This window comes from Panulirus ornatus, chromosome 1 (assembly GCF_036320965.1).
Source record: "Panulirus ornatus isolate Po-2019 chromosome 1, ASM3632096v1, whole genome shotgun sequence".
Classification (NCBI taxonomy): domain Eukaryota; kingdom Metazoa; phylum Arthropoda; class Malacostraca; order Decapoda; family Palinuridae; genus Panulirus; species Panulirus ornatus.
Window position 1 is genome coordinate 63,837,459 of NC_092224.1, and position 19,632 is coordinate 63,857,090.

Below are 19,632 nucleotides of genomic sequence, written 5' to 3' on the forward strand. Positions count from 1 at the left end.
GTGTCATCATCACTCACCCCTCTCTCCAGGACTCTTGCATTTACCTTCCTTACCACCACATCCGTAAACAAATTAAACAGCATCGTACACCCCTACCGCAGACCAACTTACAACCGGAATCCCTCACTCTACTTTCTTCCTTCTCGTACATGCGCCTTATGCCCTTGATAAGAACTTTTCCGTGCTTTTAGCAGATTTCCTCCAACACCATATATTCGTGAGACCTTCCGCACGGCATCTCTATCAACCTTATCGTGTGCTTCCTCCAGGTCCCTAAATGCCGCATACAAATCGTTTTGTCATTTTAAGCGTCTCTCACACACGCTTTCCAGAACAAACACTTGATCCAAACTTCCTCCACCACCCCTGAAGCCACACTGTTCCTCCCCAATCTGATGCTCTGCACATACCCCCACCCTCCCGTTTACCACTCTCCCACACACCTCACCAGACACAATCACCAAAACTACACCTTTTCGGCTTGAACACTCTTCCCCTCTTTTCCCCCTATGCAGTGGCACCACACATGCATTCCGCCAATCCTCAGGCAACTCACTATGATCCATACTTACAGTGAAAATCCCAATCAACTAATCAACAACACAGTCACCCCCTTTCCTGAGAAATGCAACTGCAATACCATCCACTCCACGTTTCATGCCGTACAAGGCATGAAACATGCCTGCACCACTTCCTCAAACACCTCATTACCCTCACCCACTCCCCCAGCTTCGCTTACTCTCCTTACTCTCCATTCCGAAAACCTCTACAAATCTTCAACCTCGCATCCACCAGGTAATGATTAGACATCCTACCCGCTGCCTCTATTAACACAGTCAGATTCACGAGTCTTCCTTCGCACACCCATCAGTTATCACGTAACCCAACAGTGCTTACTGCCCCTCTTTTCCACTTTCATGCGTACACCTGTGTATGTCTCTCTATCAAACAGGCGCCAGGTAACAGCCTTTCCTCAGTAGACAACTCTACAAGCTACTAACCACATCTGTTCACCTCACTGAATACTCCATGCCCCCAATGACACCCCCAACTAACATATTACTCACGCTCGCATTTAAATTACGCATCACTAATACCTGGTCTCTTGCATCAAAACTGCTAATACATGTACGCAACTGCTCTCAAAATATTTGCCTCTCGCGATCTTTCTTCTCATGGCCAGGTGCATAAGCACTAATAATCATCCATTTCTGGCTATTCACTTCCATTTTTACCCAAACCAGTCCGTAGCTACTTTTATACACTTCACACATTTCCACGACTCCTGCTTCAGCAGAAGTGCTACCCCTTCCTGAGCCTTTGCCCTAACACAACCCTTAACTTTACTCCTGAGACATTTCCAAACCATTCTTCCCCAACACCCTTGAGCATTTACTCGGAGCCAGAATATCCAGGTTCCTTTTGTCGAACATACTACCTGTTTCATCCACACACATGAAGACACTCAAGCCTGAGCCTTCGAGGAGAATGAGCACTCCTCGCTTGGCAACTTCTTCTCTTCCACCTTTCAGAAAATGAAATACAAGAAGGGAATAAAGAGAATGGTTTCTGCCCCTTACCCCCCCAAACACACACACACACACACACACACCGCTCCCGCCTCTCTTTGTCGCTTAAGTTTCCTCACACACTTTAAACTAAAAATAGCTGTTGATATGACTTTGCTTGTGTTATGAGCACATTGCCGTCCTAAGTAAGGCGCTTCTTCCTGGTAAGTCCTTATATAGATTTGGACAAGTTATTTGCCCTGGGCCGGTGCTGGCCCTCCTCGCCCCTTTAAATATAACTCAACTACTCACAGTTTGCTCCCTCAACATATGGACTCGTAAAGGCTGTGAGAACAACACAATGTGTATACACGTAACAAGTACTTTTAAAATCGTTTAGGTATATAGATATGGTTTTTAGATCTCTTTGAGGGAACGAGTGCAGTGACACCCTAAATTTGATTGTCACGTTTTCTGCTTTGCATCTCTTCGTAACCCGTTTTCCTTTTATAGACCTCGATATCAATTTTGACTCAAGGATCTAACCCCACATTTGTATTAGGGATATTAAAACTCAGATTTTCGTGAATGCTAAAAAAATAAATATGACAAATGTTTTACTGAGTCACGCGGCGTAATGATAGCCGTAGGACATTGGTCTATTTGATTTAAGCATGATTCCCTTTGCGCCAGTTATCTTAATGGTTACATATATATATATATATATATATATATATATATATATATATATATATATATATATATATATATATATATATATATTAGAAACAAAATTACTTTGGGATGGAAATTGGTAACTGCAAACTGCCTTCCTAGCCATCGAGAAACATCAAGGGGCAAACTCCCTCGTCAGGCTTTCCCTTTCCATATGGTTCTAACTTACCAAAGAACGAGCAGATAAATGAATGAAAAATTACAGCAACGACCGTTTTTAGGTCGTGGTTTAGTGCAAAAGTTCGTATTATCGGCATGCATCTGTAAAATCCGTAAAGAAACAAACATGAATAATCCATTTTTTTTCCAAAGTGTTTTCCGCCTGTGTGACGTGTGATCGATAGGTTACCAGATTGTGACAGTTACGTAAGCTCCTTAGGACGATGGAGATATACGGTAACAAAATGGGTTGCAAACTTGTGACGATGTTCAACAGTTGAGGTGAGGTGGTAGTAGAGGTGGCGCTGTGACTTGCCTAGCTCATCCACTCTCCTACGCGTTCGCCTGGAGTGACGAGTACCTCAGACGAGCAGCCAACCGGCGATCGAGTGTCTTTTTCTGTAGTGATTTCGTTGATCGTGTTTGCGTTGAGGAAGTGAGGACGAGGATTTAAGCTTTACTGTTGTAAGTACGATCAAGTGGAGAGAACACCCTCCCTTACCCTCACTCCCTCTCGTCAAGTCTGACACCCATGCGTCCGATATATGCGTTAAGTCGCAGGTCAATCGCAAAAACACTTGTCAGTGACTAGAAGTATGTTATTCGTAGTGGACGTAAGCCATCCTTTTTGCAAGAGCATCATTTCTCTCTAGAAACAATCGTTCTCTAGTACCTATCAACACCACAGAGACGCGTTTATGCATGCCGTAAAGGACTTGGATTATTGTGGTCGTTTGATAGAGCTTTTGACTCGAGGGACTAGTGTGTCTCATTGTTGCTAGAAAGATAAGATTGACGGAGTTGGTGCAGTTGTTGAAATCGACGAGTTGGTGCAGTTGTTGAAATTGACGGAGCAAAAGTTAGGCACACGGCTGGAGATTGGTGTCCACTGAAATAAGGTAAGTTTTTCTTGGTACAATATGGTTAGGTTAACGTAATTGTTTTACTCCTAGATTAGGCATGGATTGTTTCTTGTTTGTGGGAGCCTAGGTTGGGTCTGGTTAGGTTGTGTACGTTTTGCCTAGGTTAGGTTAGGTTGTGTACTTTGTCCTACGTTAAGTTAGGTTAGGTTGCGTACGTTATGCCTAGGTTAGGTTGCGTACGTTATGCCTAGGTTAGGTTGCGTACGTTATGCCTAGGTTAGGTTAGGTTGTGTACTTTGTCCTACGTTAAGTTAGGTTAGGTTGCGTACGTTATGCCTAGGTTAGGTTAGGTTGCGTACGTTATGCTTAGGTTTACGCACGTTTTGAGTACGTTAGGTTTCATTGTTACATTATTCCTACCTTTGTTTAGTTTTGGACTGTCAATATCTCTATTCATTTTACTGTATTCATCTTACTTATTCCCACCCTACTACAACTGATGTTTCAATGCCCTCGTTATCTTCTGGGGAACTCAAGGTTCTTATAGTTCGAGTTAGGTCCTAATGTCGTTTCTGCTCATGCAAATTGATTACATTGTCTCGTGATATCACAGTTTGTCGGATTTTTAGTTAAAATTGAAAATGCAAGAGTAGACATTACCAAGTTTGCTTTATTAAACTACGTTTTAGCAGGGTAAACCCACCGTATCTCCTGGGCTATATGGTAGGGGAATTTGTATACCACGACCGAGCAAACTTGCATCTTCGGAAGACGCGCTTATTATGTCAGGAACGCAGCCTAGTAGTCAGTGATTCAACCTCACATTACAGGACAATCTAGATAACCATAGCCATCTAAACCACCCACACATCAGACATTTAAAGCATGACACACTGCTGATGTACGTAGTTGAAGCTAGGCTTGTCATGACCGTTATTAATTTCCACCGTGGACGTAACGACCCATCGCGTCATTGTTTTAGTTTCACTTTCCTCCGCTATGCTCGGAGATCGCGTTGTTCACATACGTTCAGAATTGCTTCCCCAAGTTCACATAACACGATACTTGGCAGTTATCATCATTTGAACTCCTACAAAATCTCAGGTTGATAGTGTGTAGTAGAGCGGGGATCCGGGTTATTTAGTCCGGCGACATCTGGCATCTGAATCTTTTTTTTTTCTTGATGTCTCGAGAAAATACGATGAATGCTGTGCTTTTTAAACATCGTTGCACTTAACTGCTGATAACAATTCGAACATGTTCAAGATATTTACAATGGTAGAATGACTTTTTAGAAATGTTAAAAGTTATTGTGCGCCGGAAACGAGGAATCTGCGCGCGCACTTCATCCAGTTGATGGAACAAGATAGAAGCTTTTGTGTACCTGGGCCACAGTAGAATGTAATGTATAATTGATAACGATCAGGCTTGTAAAAAAAAAAAAAAAAAGTTAATGAACGTAATATTTTCGTGGTGTTGCTAAGAACTGCTGTTGTCGTACAGCAGCTGTCAGTCATCACGAATTAACAATGTCAGATGACGCATTATAAGCAAATGTCATGTCTTGTGACCTAGACACTCGCGTCTTTTACCCCTATTCCCCACCTCCCCATGTTTCCTGCAATCCCCCCCCCCCCAACACGTAAGTGAAACACGTAAGTGCACTCCAAACTCCCATTCGGCAAATTTCATACCGTGCAGATCAACACGAGATATAGAATCGTTCTTGAAAATGTGCCATCACTATCGCTCCCTTCTTCCCTCTTTCCATCCCTCCCTCCTTCCCTCCTTTGCAACGTCTCCTCCTCCCTCCCTCTACTCTCACAAAACGTACAATCAAGTGTGGTTGAGATGGCGTTAATGTGACATATTCCACTGTGGTCATTGTATAACATCGTTATTGTAACGTTAGTTTGAAGGTACTTCTTAAGTGATGTTATGTTTTCCCTGTTGTAAGGTGTAGATATGTCTAATGACCGTACGTCGGAATTCACCAACTTCAATCGCGTCACTTGTAAGGTCTTGCAGCTCTTTGACACGGTTGCTGTATTTATATGTAACTATGTGGTATACAGAACCCTGCATGGCCTTGCTAACAAAGAGTCAGCTAACATAATGATTACGTGATGACTGCCCAAGCTGTTGTACAACAACAGATCTCGGCAACACCTGGAAATATTACGTTTATTAACATTCATGGATGTTTTTTTTTACATGTCTGATCGTTATCAATTATACAAAGCATACCACCAGATCTATCTATCTGCGAGAGCAATTTGATTGCTTTATTGGTGGCCATCTGTTTAACGGTTCATGTCACTACTGTGTTCCACGTACCCCACCCCCCCCTACAGTGTTGCCAGCTCATTGACAAGCATACTATGTACGAGCTTCCAAACTCTTATGGCCCAGTGTATATATATATATATATATATATATATATATATATATATATATATATATATGTATGTATATATATACACATGTATATTATTGTTATACTGACCCGCCGTCTCCGGCGTTAGCGAGGTAGCGCATGGAAACAGACGAGGAATGGCCCAAACCCACCCATATACCCATGTATATACATAAACGCCCACACATGCACATATACATACACAGACCTATACATATGTACACATGTACATATTTATACTTGCTGCCTTTATCCATTATCGTCGCCTCCCCGCCACACTCGAAATAGCATCCCCCCTCCAGCGAGCCAGCGCCAGGAACAGACAGAAAAGGCCACATTCGCTCACACTTTACCATTCCACTGTTACAGTTTTTTTACGGTTGCATCATGCAGGACCTTCATTTAGATCATGTGCGAAGCAGAATGGTAAAAAAAGATGAAAATGAAAGCAAGTAATTTTAGAGACAAATATAATACGGATAATACGTGAGACTGAGCACGATAAGATCAGTTTCGCTAATCCTTTAGGAAGTGTCCTACCAGTATGGCTTCCGTTTCTATTCTTCGTACCCTTCCACGGGATGATCAGCCTCAACTCCCCAAGCACAGTGGTAACCCTGGCTGTGTGGGCGCTCCTCAACCTTGGTCGTCCTGTCGCCAGGGGTTAGTGGTTGGTTATCATTAACGGCCTTATACCAGGCGGCCGAAGGTGAGAATTTGCAGAGGTTTGTGTGCCACAGGTTGAAGCAGACGACGACGACTCCAGGCCGACATCCTAGTGTTTCATATTGGTTCAAGCTCGCTAGGGTTTGGTCTTCGCTCGTCTTTTGGAGTGTTCCTTGTTTGTCGTATTTGTCAGCAGTCTCCCTCTCGTATAGACTTGCATGGCTGGGAACAGAGTTAAGGCTAACCCATCTACCCAGCAACTGTACATTACGAATTAGTAAAATTATCTTCATAATCAAATTAACTTAGGCTGTTTCGAAGCTTCAGTAGCGTCGTTTGAATTTGTTTGTATCACAATTATATGACTACGAGCCTTAACATATTCAGGAGACGTCTTGGTGGCTAGTAAGACCCGCCTGTAGTGTGGAAACTTTGTTAGTTACTCTACAGACTAAGGAGGCAAGAGGAGGGCATAAAGATGCAGCAACATACGGGGACTGTGGGTCCACACAACTCTGCAGAATAAACTACAGAGTTTGGAGGAATGTTATGGTGTGTGGTAGGTAGAGCAAGTGATTCTAACCGTAATGGATGCGATAGAGATTTACTGGTGGGTGGCTGGAATAGCGATGGGTCAGCAACAGTTGAGGCCCAGGGAGAGGGGGTCAGGGGAAACTCCTAGAGGTGGGAGGAGATCCGGTCCTGCGTCGCGTAGGTGGGTGTAAACTTCCAAGCATCTGAGACTGTTGTACACTGCTGTCATCCACTCCTCGTCATGCTACACCTGCGTCCACCCGGGAAGGACGGGCGCCAGTAGCTTCTGTAAGACGTACCCATTATATAACTTCAGTATCTTAACTATCCTTATAGCTCTTAATTGTCAGGAAAGAAGTGAGCCTAAATTCTTGACCTTGTGGGGTTGAGGTGTGTATCTTTTCATTGATGTACTTTATAAAGCCTCGAAGAGATTTTACCTTACACTTCGGTAACGTGACTTAACTGGTGGTTAGGGATAGTCACTAACAGACGTCCCAGCGTGAGTATAGTGCGTCGTGATAACCCGGTAGTTGGCCTCAGTCGTGTTACTCTCTCATCAGACTCGTCCTGTTTGCTGTTCTTTCCTCTCTTTGATTTTCAGTATTTCTCCTCCTGTCAGGCCATACCTCTAAATGTTTCTAATATGGTACCTGATAAAGATTTATATCTTGCACTCGTAGGTGTGTTGCTGGATCCTTAGTACTAAACCGTTTGACTTTGAAATAGATGTTTATAGTCTCAGATCAGGACCTTTTCTTATGATTTAAGAGTAGACGGTGTGCTGGCCAGGGTTTGGACCCCACAGGTAACAAACACTTACGTTGGGTGTGTTCAGGTGAGGAGATGGTCTTCACAAGTGCCTCGGTCAGCATGTTGAACAGAACCGGAGTTAAAACTCCGCCCTGTGGTATCCCATTATCCAAGGTCACATTCTCTCTGGTTGGTACGTTCACGGTTTCCTGGGCGTCAGGCGTCGGACAAACCGAGTCACAGTCAAGTGGTGATTGAGGTCACCCAAGATATGGAAGCGGAACGATGTCAGTTGACTATATTGAATGATTCAATGTGAAGTGGAGCTGTTCTGCGCATGTGTCGGGTGGGATGTAAACTGCAGCAGTGTTGCCGGTGTACCGAACAGCATGATACTCGTTTAGTGTTATAATATGAGAGGGGATGGCCCGCTTTAATTCACTGTAGAAGTAAATTCGTCAGACAGTCTCTCTACCACAGAAAAAAAAAAAAGAAAAACGATCCCTTACGTACGTTGTCACACCCTGGTCATTGGCCTCCCACAATGTAGCTACGTAAGCGGTCCGCTTTGTTTCTATTATCACCGCAGTAACACAAAATTAGACGGAACAGCAAGTATGGTTATGGTACGACTTGCAGTTTGTCTACTGTTGTGTTTTTCCGGATGCCATTAGCATTTGCATTAAGGAACATCGAGGGACGCGACGCATCGCCCTGGCCGGCCGCGTCTGCGCTCAACGAGCAGAACTTTGAGAAGTACAAGTCTGACTGGCTGACCTGAACATTCTGAGATTTAGACCGTCATTGGTACACGAGCTTTCCTGCTGGGTCGTGCTCCATGCTGCCGCCCACGCCTGCCTTCCAGCCGACAGGGCGGCCTCCTCCTCCTCCGTCCCCACACCTAATTGTAAGCGAGTCTTGCTGTTGCCTCCCAGTTCGTTACTTTCGCCTTTGCCATCAGTAATTGTTTTGTTTTGTAATGATGATTTCCAGTGTTTTTCACTGTAGTCTGTAATTCAGCGCACGTTCTTGACCACATTCCTTGAAGACAAGCATGACATGTGCCTTCTTGCACTCCTTTAGCACTGCACCTTCTTCTTCTTCTTGCGATTCATCGAGCAATATTTCGAGCGGCCTAGCAAGTGCCTCTCCACATTCAGCACTTCAAGAGGATCTTAAGCCTTATATGGGTCAAGGTGTTTTGATAGGGAGGGCTTTTTCTGTCATTTTCGTTGTCTTTTTAAGACTTATTTTGCTGATGGTGGGACATCGGTGTCATTTTCCATCATGATTCTTTTTTCTTTTTCCTCGTCATCGTTAGCAGATCTTTCCGAATCCGTTAACCTGATAAAGTTAGGTTACGTCAGCGTACTTGACCTATATCTTCTTCTTTTTTTATTGAAACACTTCTCTCATTGTTCCTCAATCATTCTTGCCTACGTACATCCAATGGCACCCATGTTCTCACTCCATCTTTGTAGATTTCACAGAACTTTTCATAAGTGTCGTGTGCATTCCGATCGTAGAACTCTGTTTTCTATTCTCAAATTCCTTGATCAGCCTTGAACCTTTGCCATGATTTTATATCATCCTTGAGTCATGTTTCCCATCTCGCCTCCATCTTACGAGGTCAAACTCAAGCGTTCGTGATCTCTCTTTTTCCATTTGGTTTATCATATGTTTTCAGTTTGTGTAATTACCTATTTCTATATCACGGAGAGGAAACTTTACACTCGTGGGGTCCGTCTCGTGTACTGTACTTTTTACACCATCAAAGTACTTTTAATTTGGAAGCTGCCTGTATTCACTGTCTTCTTGCTTAGACCATTCCCACTATCCGCCACTACTACACGGAACCAATATTTCTTTACGTCCTTCTTCACCAGCCTCTTTCTCTGCTTCATGACTCTGGTGCTGCGGTTCGTGAACTGTTTCACGTTGTCGAGTTGATTTAGGAACTTTATGGCTAGAGGTCAACCCTCTCTCTTGTCTCTTCCATGGTGGACTGTAAGTATCCTTCAGCCTCTCATTGCAGCTCGGCTCATTTAATTCAGGAACCATCTTGGTCGCTCTTCTCTAGACTCCGTCATTTGTGCAACTTCAGGTGCCAAGACCAGACCTGAGATTCGTAAGCCAGATTCGATCTAATGTATGTTGTGAATAGCTTACTAAACGTTTCCTTATCCATATACGTAAAGGCAGTTTCATTATTTCTTAGTACACAGTTTACTTCTTTCACAGTTCTCCTGATGTGTAGCTCTTGCGACATATTACGTACTGCGATTCCTGTAGCTTATTTCTTCCTAAGTAGAACTTACAGTAGGGTGTTCTCCCTACGTTACATTTTCTTGGATTGAATCTCATCAGCCATTTATCATACCATTTTTGGAGTTTGTCCAGGTCACCCTGTAAGCTGAAGTAATAGTTTTCATTCTTTATTTCTCTCTCGTTACCTTGGCATCATCTTGCTGAAGTAAGAGTCTCATGCTTCAGACAAGTCATTTATATACACCACAAACAGCCGTGGGCCCAAGACTGAGCCCTGCGGCACGCTTCTTGTATCATTAACCTACTTGAGAATATGCCTTCCACCTGATGTTAGGGAGGGAGTTTGTACCCTATACCTGCCTGTAGCTCTGGCTTCTCAACCTCGAATGCGAGACAGTGTCAGAGGCTTTCTAATAGACTGAGCTTACCCTGTCATAAAGGTCTAGTAGGTTCGTGACGCTGGACTTCTCTTCCCTAAAACTGTATTTTCTCTCACATAAGTGAGTGAGTGCGCGAGCATATGTGTAATTACCTATTTATAGCATACCAGGTGGAGTTTTACATTCGTGGAACCCAATCTCTTGAACTGCTATTATACAACTATGTCTTTGTTCATCTTGTACTTCTCATTCGCTATTTTCTTACTTTGAAAATACTGCACACCATGTTTAACTAGTCTTTTGCTTAATTTCATGTTATGTCCTTTGGTTGTTCTATCCCTATATCTCTCGAAGAACTGTTCACTCTCTGCTTCAGCATTGTTCTAAAAGCTTAAAGGCTGTCATCAGATCACCTATCACTCTTCTCTTTTCAGAGATGGACACGTGTAAGGCCTTTAGCCTTTCCCTGAGACTCAGCATTCTTAACTCTGGTACCATCTTTGTTGCTACCTTGTGGGCCTTCTATATTAGCTCTGTGCTTCTTTAGGTACTGTGACCAATCTTAAGAGGCATGTCCTAATTTGGATCCTATTTGGGATGTGAACACCTTGCTGACTATCTCCTAATCCATAAACTTGAATGCATTTCTTGTATTTGCTGGTAAACAGTTGACCTCCATAACCGTTTTAAGGTGGGCCTCTGACGACATGTCGACTCCCGAGTCTCTTTCACACACACACATTCCTGCAGCTCGTACCCTGCTAGATGGTCATATCCTCGTTACATTAACTCAGGCTGAACTTCTTCATCAGTGTATCAGACTAATTTTGGAAACTGGTCGCGTCATCTGTGTGTGTGTGTTGTGTGTGTGTGTGTGTGTGTGTGTGTGTGTGTGTATGTGTTTTCTCCTTTAAATCCAGTTGATTTTCATTTGGCATGTAAATGTAGATTATTACCGAACATTGCTTCCATTAGCGAAGGTTCCCCTTATACTTAACAGAGCATTAACTGCAGCACTCCGGTTTCCTCTTGGTGACCTGCCCAGCTGGGTCCAATCGCTTGATTCTAACAAACACCTGAAATGATGAACTTAGGTCACTGTGTGGTGTGTGGGACTCCTCCTCCATGTCATTAAGCCCAGCCAGCACCGTTACATGACTAGTTCACACCTGTTGAATGACCAGCTAGCGGCTTGGGAAGAAAGAACAGGTCGTGAGGATAGGCTCCTTTCGAGACACCGCGTCAGCTTCAGGATCACCGCGCCCGGCATCGTGCCACGTACGTACACATCACACGCGAGAAGGATAAGCAAGCTAGGAACCTCTCACGTTCCCTTGGATCATGATGAACTCAATACTGTATCGCCGCCTCTGGCTAGTACACCAGTACTGCTTCAGTCAGGAGAATCCCTTCTCAGTAGTACCAGTGTAAGAGGAGGAGAATTGCATTGTCTTATATAAAATAATTGTTACCTGGAGAACAAAGACGTCACAGTGGTTGTAAACACTATCAGTAGAGGAGACAGATGCAGTGAGGGAATTACTTTTAGGGATGAATGGCTACTTCAGTTGTGAGAGGGACGATTGGGGATCAGGTCTCGTGGTAGAACTGCATTCATGGACGTGTTGTGGATGGAGAAGTCAGTGTCACCTGACGAGTCAAGTTAACTCTACATAGTGAGAAAGCAACGACAAACTCTTTCGCAAGTGTGAATTCCATGTGTCAGGTGGACACACTGAAGAAGGTTGGTTCATGATGTATGAAATGTTCGGAGGTTGTCTGCGCCTCAACCACTCCCTTAAAATTGGGAATGTATTTAACGAATATAAAAGACTTATAATAAAAGACCGATAAATATAAAGGAAAATTGCCGATAATTGAACAGCTGACGTATATCGACTGCCTCATGAGAGTTAATTCTACGGAGAACTCTTCAGAAGCATTGAGTGCTTGGTTGAAGATTTCTTCCAGATCTCATCAGTTAATATTATAGGTGAATATCGAAAAGAAACAGTGTTCTACACACTGCACAGGTTGGCAGAACAGGCCCCTCACATTTGACATACCATACGTTAGCTTCTTACGTAATCGTCTGCCTTTGTGTCCCGCGGGGCTAGGAGGAGCCAGCTCCGACCCCGCCACACCTCATGCTCACCCCTGTGCCAGACGTCTCTGCTACTCCTTGGACAAATACCTCTGGACGGCTTGTCGTCCTTGGCTTTACCCCTGTCTGGCGGAGTACCTCTCCAGGGCCACATGTTCATGAGCGGTCTTCAGGTTATTTCTCGACTCTCCGTGTGTGTGGTCAGGGGAAAAAAAAGACCTGTTGCTTAAAGTTGTACCTCGATAACTTAACATGGTCGTAAATATGAAGTTTCTAATGGGAGGTGAAACAAGTCTTTATGGAGGATCTTAGATTATAAGGAGGAAGATAGTGTGTATATTGGCTCTATATGTATATCTGAGACGCGTTGATGTAATGCTCATTAGTTACACAACACACGGAAGTGAACACTGGTTATTCTCTGGCTTATCTAATATGAAATAGGTTTTCCTGAGCATCATCTGCTGAACTTCAAAGCCATCAACAAAGCTTTCAATCTCCCTTTCTCTCCATCGACCCTCCCTCTCCCGAGTCCCTTCATAATCCTCTCAGACTCTATCATGTTTCGAATTTGAACCTTTCTTAGAGGTTTAGATGCTGTGATTCATCCCCGTGTGACAGGAGGAACTGAACATCACCTCTTCTAGTAGCTGGGCCTCGAACTGAATTGATCTCATCCGAGACAACTGAAACATGTTTTGTGGTTAATGTCATTAAAAAGAATAGACATTTTTTTTTTTCCTACTACATTCTTCCCGGAGTAGATCTGTACGCATGAGTGTGACTGCCATACTTCAAGAGGGCATCTCATCTGGAGGACCGATGCTTCGATTCTTGATTGGCTCTCGTCGAGTTCGCGGAGAATCCTCACAGCTGCTAATCCCAAGGACTTTTGAAGCACCACTGACGAACTGAGACGTCTTATTGTGTCGGTACTCTGGGAGGGAAGATCCTCTCCTGCAGTCGTGCACAGATTCAGACGAAGGAACAGGAAGATTGATGCCTGTCGTCTGTGGTTGTTAGTCCTTATAAAACAGGACAGGCAGCAGTCCAAGCTTCGTCACTTGAAAACGTAAAAAGGAATAGAAATATAAGAGTATGAGAGAAATACAGAGAGTAGGTACTGATTCTTATATACAGTATACATCATACATGTTCGCCATTTTCAGAGTTAATGAGACTGCGACAGGATTTAGATGAAGAACTGCTTCATTTGCTCACATCCACTCTCTAGCACTGTTTATTGTATGCGTCGATGGTTGGTTTGGGGTTCCCTTAGTGCTTTGAGGGTCCGTGGAACCCAAGGTTATTCCAGAGTGAGTTAAGGATTGGGAATTGGTAAGAATTCCACTGTGTTGGTGTAGGTCTAGGGAGTGAGGTGGGCGTTCTCGGGAGATGTGTGTGTCGCTGCTGAGCCTTCCTGGCGCTTCTCCATGTTTGTGTTGCTGTCAGGGTCTCTGAAATGTCTTACAGCTTGTATCGTCGTTCTTCCATTTGTGATCACTTCCCTCGCATGTGATAACAGTTGTCTCTACTGTGATCATTAATTTTACATTTGTGATCACTCCCGTCTCATGTGTGATTACTTATGTCTCAGCTGTGATCATCCATGTTCCATTGGTGTTCATTTTTCTGGTATGTTTGATCACTTATGTGACGTTTGACATGTGATGACTATTGTGATATGTGAACACCTAATGTGATCATCTGTGAACACCTAATCTGATCATCTGTGAACACCTAATGTGATCATCTGTGTACGCTTACGAGCCGTCCATGATCGCGTACCCTACGCTCCTTGTTCCCAGATCTTCAATTCAATAACCAGATAACCAGATTCCCATCTGAATCTTGCCGATCGACTCCCACTCACCGTTAAGTCGCTGAACGAGAGAGAGAGAGAGAGAGAGAGAGAGAGAGAGAGAGAGAGAGAGAGAGAGAGAGGAGGGAGGAGGTGGGTGGTGGGGGTCGTTAAACACAGAGCGAGAGAGTCGCACTGTCTTCACCCTAGGAGTTCCAAGTCTCACCCTAGGTTTGCCAGCCTCACCCTAATGGAGGTATACAGTCACCCTTACTGATGTCATCCACAGGCAATTCTCGTATACTTTGTTGAATGTTTTAGAGTGATATAGAAACATGATCCATAATGATAAGGGACTGGAAGTGTGTGTGTGTGTGTGTGTGTGTGTGTGTGTGTGTGTGTTCCCGCCAGACGACAGTGGCTGTTCGTTTTACCTTACCTCCCCGTAACGTTTCACAAATAGCGAGTTCATTAATTCCAGGTTTTGAGTAGATTCTGGTCTTCAAAAAAAAATATGCTCATAATTACATGTTTCTTCTTATGTTTAGCGCAATTTGTCCCAGTTTACGTTACCATCTTCGCCCCAGTCGTACCAACATGACCAGACAAGGCATACTCGCCCTCAGGTGGTGGAAATACCACCACTCAACCAGACAAACTTTTTCAGTGGCCCCTCAACAGGTTTCTGAGCTAAGGACGAGTTTGATTACTTTGAGGTGAGGTTGGATTACCTTCATATTAGGTCGGATTACACCTCCAGTGAAGTTGGATTACCTTCGCATTAGGTTCGACTACCTTCAAGTGGGGTTGGATTACCTCCAAGTAAGGTTGATTATTTTCAAGTGAAGATAGATTACTTTCTCCCTGGGCTGAATTACCTTCACATGAGATTGGATTACCCATTTTAAGTTTGGATTACCTTCACGTGAGGTTGGGTTGCCTTTACGTGAGATTGGGTTACCTTTACATGAGAGTAGATTGCCTAAATGTGAGATTAAACTAGTTTTCTTTGAGGTTGGATTACCTTCACATGAGGTTGGATCACCTTCACCTGAGGATGGATTACCTTCACCTAAGGTTGGATTTGTTAGCGTTCTGTCTCCAACCCTTACATTAAGGGGTGTATAATCAGCCTATAGGCCTATTAAAACAGATAACTCTGAAATAATGACTTCTGTTAACAGAGAGATTTGGGCTAGACACAGACTCCCTTACAATCTGGCTAACATCTCTGACAGCTGACGACCGTAATGATTTTTCTAATTTCCCCTTCTTCTCAAGTTGGTCAAATACCAAACATAGAAAAAAATCTATAGAAATATATTTATATAGCAAAATTAACAGGGCTCTCTCGTAAAGTAATACCATTTACCCTTGATACATAGATATCTCTCTGTATTACTTTACTTAATCACTCTGGCATATTCACTGGCCTCAATTATTTAACATAAGGGTTTGAAATGACTGAGATGTATGTCCTGATTACATTATACATGTACCAACAGCTTTGTATTACACTTTCCTCTTATGGCCATTCCTGAGAGAGAGGTTTGACCTTGGCCTTCTTGCAGTTTCTATACAATTTCTCAAAGAAAACTGAATAAGAATAATGGGTAACTATATCATTTATTGGTAAATAGAGAAGTAAGTGTAACGGATTACCTTCATATGAGGTTAGATTACCTCCATGTGGGGTTAGATTACCTTGATTAGAGATACAGTTACCTTGCACGGCACGTTGGAGTGTCATCCCATAAGGTTGAATGCCTTTCATGTGAGGATTACATTGCCTTCATCGGATTTCCCTGCATGCGAAGCTGAATTACCTGCACGTGAAGCTGGGTTACCTTTATGTGAAGTCGAGTTGTGATTGGTTGTAACGACTTGAAGGATGGTTCAGCTGGAGACTACTTAACCACCATATGTAATGATGGTTAGGTTGTAGAAAGTGTAATCGGTGACGAGAAATGAAATTGGGGTTTACCTATTTCGCGATGAAGCGTCCCGTAGAAACGCTGACTGACTTTGTGGGAAATTATATATATAAAAAAAAGTTTCCTTCAGATTCAAGTATATGTGTTTTCTTTGGGTCACTCATAATTCTGCTGTGTAGCCATGCGAAGATTCCATGACTTCGATGAAGGTATTTAGTTCCCAGGAAGGACAAATGACGGAATGATATTTTGGGGTAAGATTTAGGGTGGAATGATCAGGTCTCCTGAGTTATCCGACATAAAAAAGGCTTAATACATCTCCCTGCAGCACTGCTGTAGATTCTGTGCACTGAAACTCTTGAAGATACGCAGTTATGCACACAGACTCTCGCAGCTCACGCAGACGCCAGTGGGTTGTGTACGCTGTGTTTGAATGATGCGTTCGATATTGAAGTGTAGGAATTTCATGTTTAAGATTTGCAAATTGGTGGCAGAGTTGCACATTTTCCCTTGCACGTGAGATAAACAGATTAGAATGCAGTGGGACACAGTGGTAATTAAGCAGTGTATTGCACTATTATGCGTGAGATACGAGGTGAGAATAGCTTCGAGACGCTTCGAACCTTCGTGAAGGAAGGGTCGACAATGACGAGGAGAAAGAAAGCTTATGAATGATAAGCCGATTGAAGGGAAGATAAATATAGAAAGATATCTTGTGTAACTTATTTATTGGCATAGAGGAAAGTAGGTCTAGGGCAGGGGATAACGGTGATGCGGAAGTGTTTTGATATGTAGAGAAGAGAAGGGAGGGAGGGAGGAGGAGGAATGAATGAAATGATTACGTGTCGGAAACACACACAGTCATCACCTCCGTAGTGAGGATAGACTCTTGTAGCGGGGGAGGAGCTAAATTTAGACGCGTTTCTCATCGGTTGAATCCTGTGACGAAAATGTGTCACAGCTGTTGGACACTTTCGTTTTTCGTGAATCTTTACAAGTACGAGAAATAAATGACTTCACAAGAGTCTCACTCACGAAATATTCAAGTAACGTTGATCAAAGGAAACCTTTAAAAAAAAAAAAAAGGACTGTAAAGAGTAGACGAGTGCGCCAAAAAAAACAAAAAAAAAACATCGAAAATGAGATTTCCTGTCGTTTATAGCGGGTTAGGAATGGTTGTCCACCATGAACAGGGACAGAACGTCAAGACTTTGATGCTGAACCTTTTGGTGTGTGTGTGTGTGTGTGTGTGAGAGAGAGAGAGAGAGAGAGAGAGAGAGAGAGAGAGAGAGAGAGCGCAACGGGGATCGCACATGTCACACACACACACACACACACACACACACACACACACACACACATACGTCAGGCGACCACACGCTTGCTCTAACAGAGATCAAAGTAGCTGATGTGATGAGGGAGAGGAGCCATGAATGGTCTGCTAATGCCTCTGTGAGGGACGCCTGCTACCGAAGGTAACGTCTTTGTAACACATTAGCGGACGATTTGATGGTCTTTACAAAGGCAGGATAGGTGGTGGTGGAGGGCTGGTATATCAGGTGGTGGAGGGTGGGTATATCTGGTGGTGGAGGGTGGGTATATCTGGTGGTGGAGGGCTGGTATATCAGGTGGTGGAGGGCGGGTATATCAGGTGGTGGAGGGCGGGTATATCACGTGGTAGAGGGTGGGTATATCAGATGGTGGAGGGTGGGTATAACAGGTGGTGGAGGGCTGGTATATGAGGTGGTGGAGGGCTGGTATATCAGGTGGTGGAGGGTGGGTATATCACGTGGTAGAGGGTGGGTATATCAGATGGTGGAGGGTGGGTATATCAGATGGTGGAGGGTGGGTATATCAGGTGGTGGAGGGCTGGTATATCAGGTGGTGGACGGTGGGTATATCAGGTGGTGGAGGGCTGGTATATCAGGTGGTGGAGGGTGGGTATATCTGGTGGTGGAGGGTGGGTATATCAGGTGGTGGAGGGCTGGTATATCAGGTGGTGGAGGGCGGGTATATCAGGTGGTGGAGGGCGGGTATATCAGGTGGTAGAGGGTGGGTATATCAGATGGTGGAGGGTGGGTATATCAGGTGGTGGAGGGCTGGTATATGAGGTGGTGGAGGGCTGGTATATCAGGTGGTGGAGGGTGGGTATATCACGTGGTAGAGGGTGGGTATATCAGATGGTGGAGGGTGGGTATATCAGGTGGTGGAGGGCGGGTATATTACGTGGTAGAGGGTGGGTATATCAGATGGTGGAGGGTGAATATATCAGGTGGTGGAGGGCTGGTATATCAGGTGGTGGAGGGCTGGTATATCAGGTGGTGGAGGGTGGGTATTTCACGTGGTAGAGGGTGGGTATATCAGATGGTGGAGGGTGGGTATATCAGGTGGTGGAGGGCGGGTATATCAGCTTGTGGAGGGTGGGTATATCAGGTGGTGGAGGGTGGGTATATCAGGTCGTGGAGGGCGGGTATATCAGCTTGTGGAGGGTGGGTATATCAGGTGGTGGATGGTGGGTATATCACGTGGTAGAGGGTGGGTATATCAGATGGTGGAGGGTGAGTATATGACGTGGTGGAGGATGGGTATATCAGCTGATGGAGGATGGGTATATCAGGTGGTGGAGGGCTGGTATATCAGTGGTGGAGGGTGGGTATATCACGTGGTAGAGGGTGGGTATATCACGTGGTAGAGGGTGGGTATATCAGGTGGTAGAGGATGGGTATATCAGATGGTGGAGGGTGGGTATATTACGTGGTGGAGGATGGGTATATCAGATGGTGGAGGTTGGGTATATCAGGTGGTGGAGGGCTGGTATATCAGGTAGTGGAGGGATGGTATATCAGGTGGTGGAGGGTGGGTATATCAGATAGTGGAGGGTGGGTATATAATATGGTAAAGGATGGATATATGAGTTGGTGGAGGTGGTTATATCAGGTGGTAGAGGGCGGGTATATCAGGTGATGGAGGGCTGGTATATCAGGTGGTGGAGGGTGGGTATATCAGCTGGTGGAGGGTGGGTATATCAGCTGGTGGAGGGTGGGTATGAGCTGTTAGAGGGTGGGTATATCAGGTGGTGGAGGGCTGGTATATCAGCTGGTTGAGGGTGGGTATATCAGCTGATGGAGGGTGGGTTTTAGCAGGTGGTGGAGGGTGGGTATATCAGGTGGTGGAGGGTGGGTATATCAGGTGGTGGAGGGTGGGTATATCAGATAGTGGAGGGTGGGTATATAATATGGTAAAGGAAGGATATATGAGTTGGTGGAGGTGGGTATATCAGGTGGTAGAGGGCGGGTATATCAGGTGTTCGAGGGCGGGTATATCAGGTGGTCGAGGGTGGGTATATCAGCTTGTGGAGGGTGGCAGTATCAACGAGTATAGGACAGATACATCAGATGTCACCTCTTCTTTAATTAGCGAGTGAGTGAGTGTGTGTGTGAGTGAGGAGTTGACTACCGTGTTGAGGAAGTGACCATCTTGGGAGGATCCTGAGAGTAACGTAAATCCTTAG

General features: G+C 44.4%; 1 long non-coding RNA gene across 1 annotated transcript in view; it reads left to right on the top strand.

Moving 5' to 3' along the window:
- The first annotated feature begins 2,390 nt into the window (after positions 1-2,390).
- The window catches only part of LOC139749174 (uncharacterized), a 346,908-nt gene continuing 329,666 nt past the window's right edge, over positions 2,391-19,632 (top strand). The window contains exon 1 of the long non-coding RNA XR_011712896.1: positions 2,391-3,301. This is a non-coding gene — a long non-coding RNA (uncharacterized lncRNA). The remainder of the gene's footprint in view (positions 3,302-19,632) is intronic.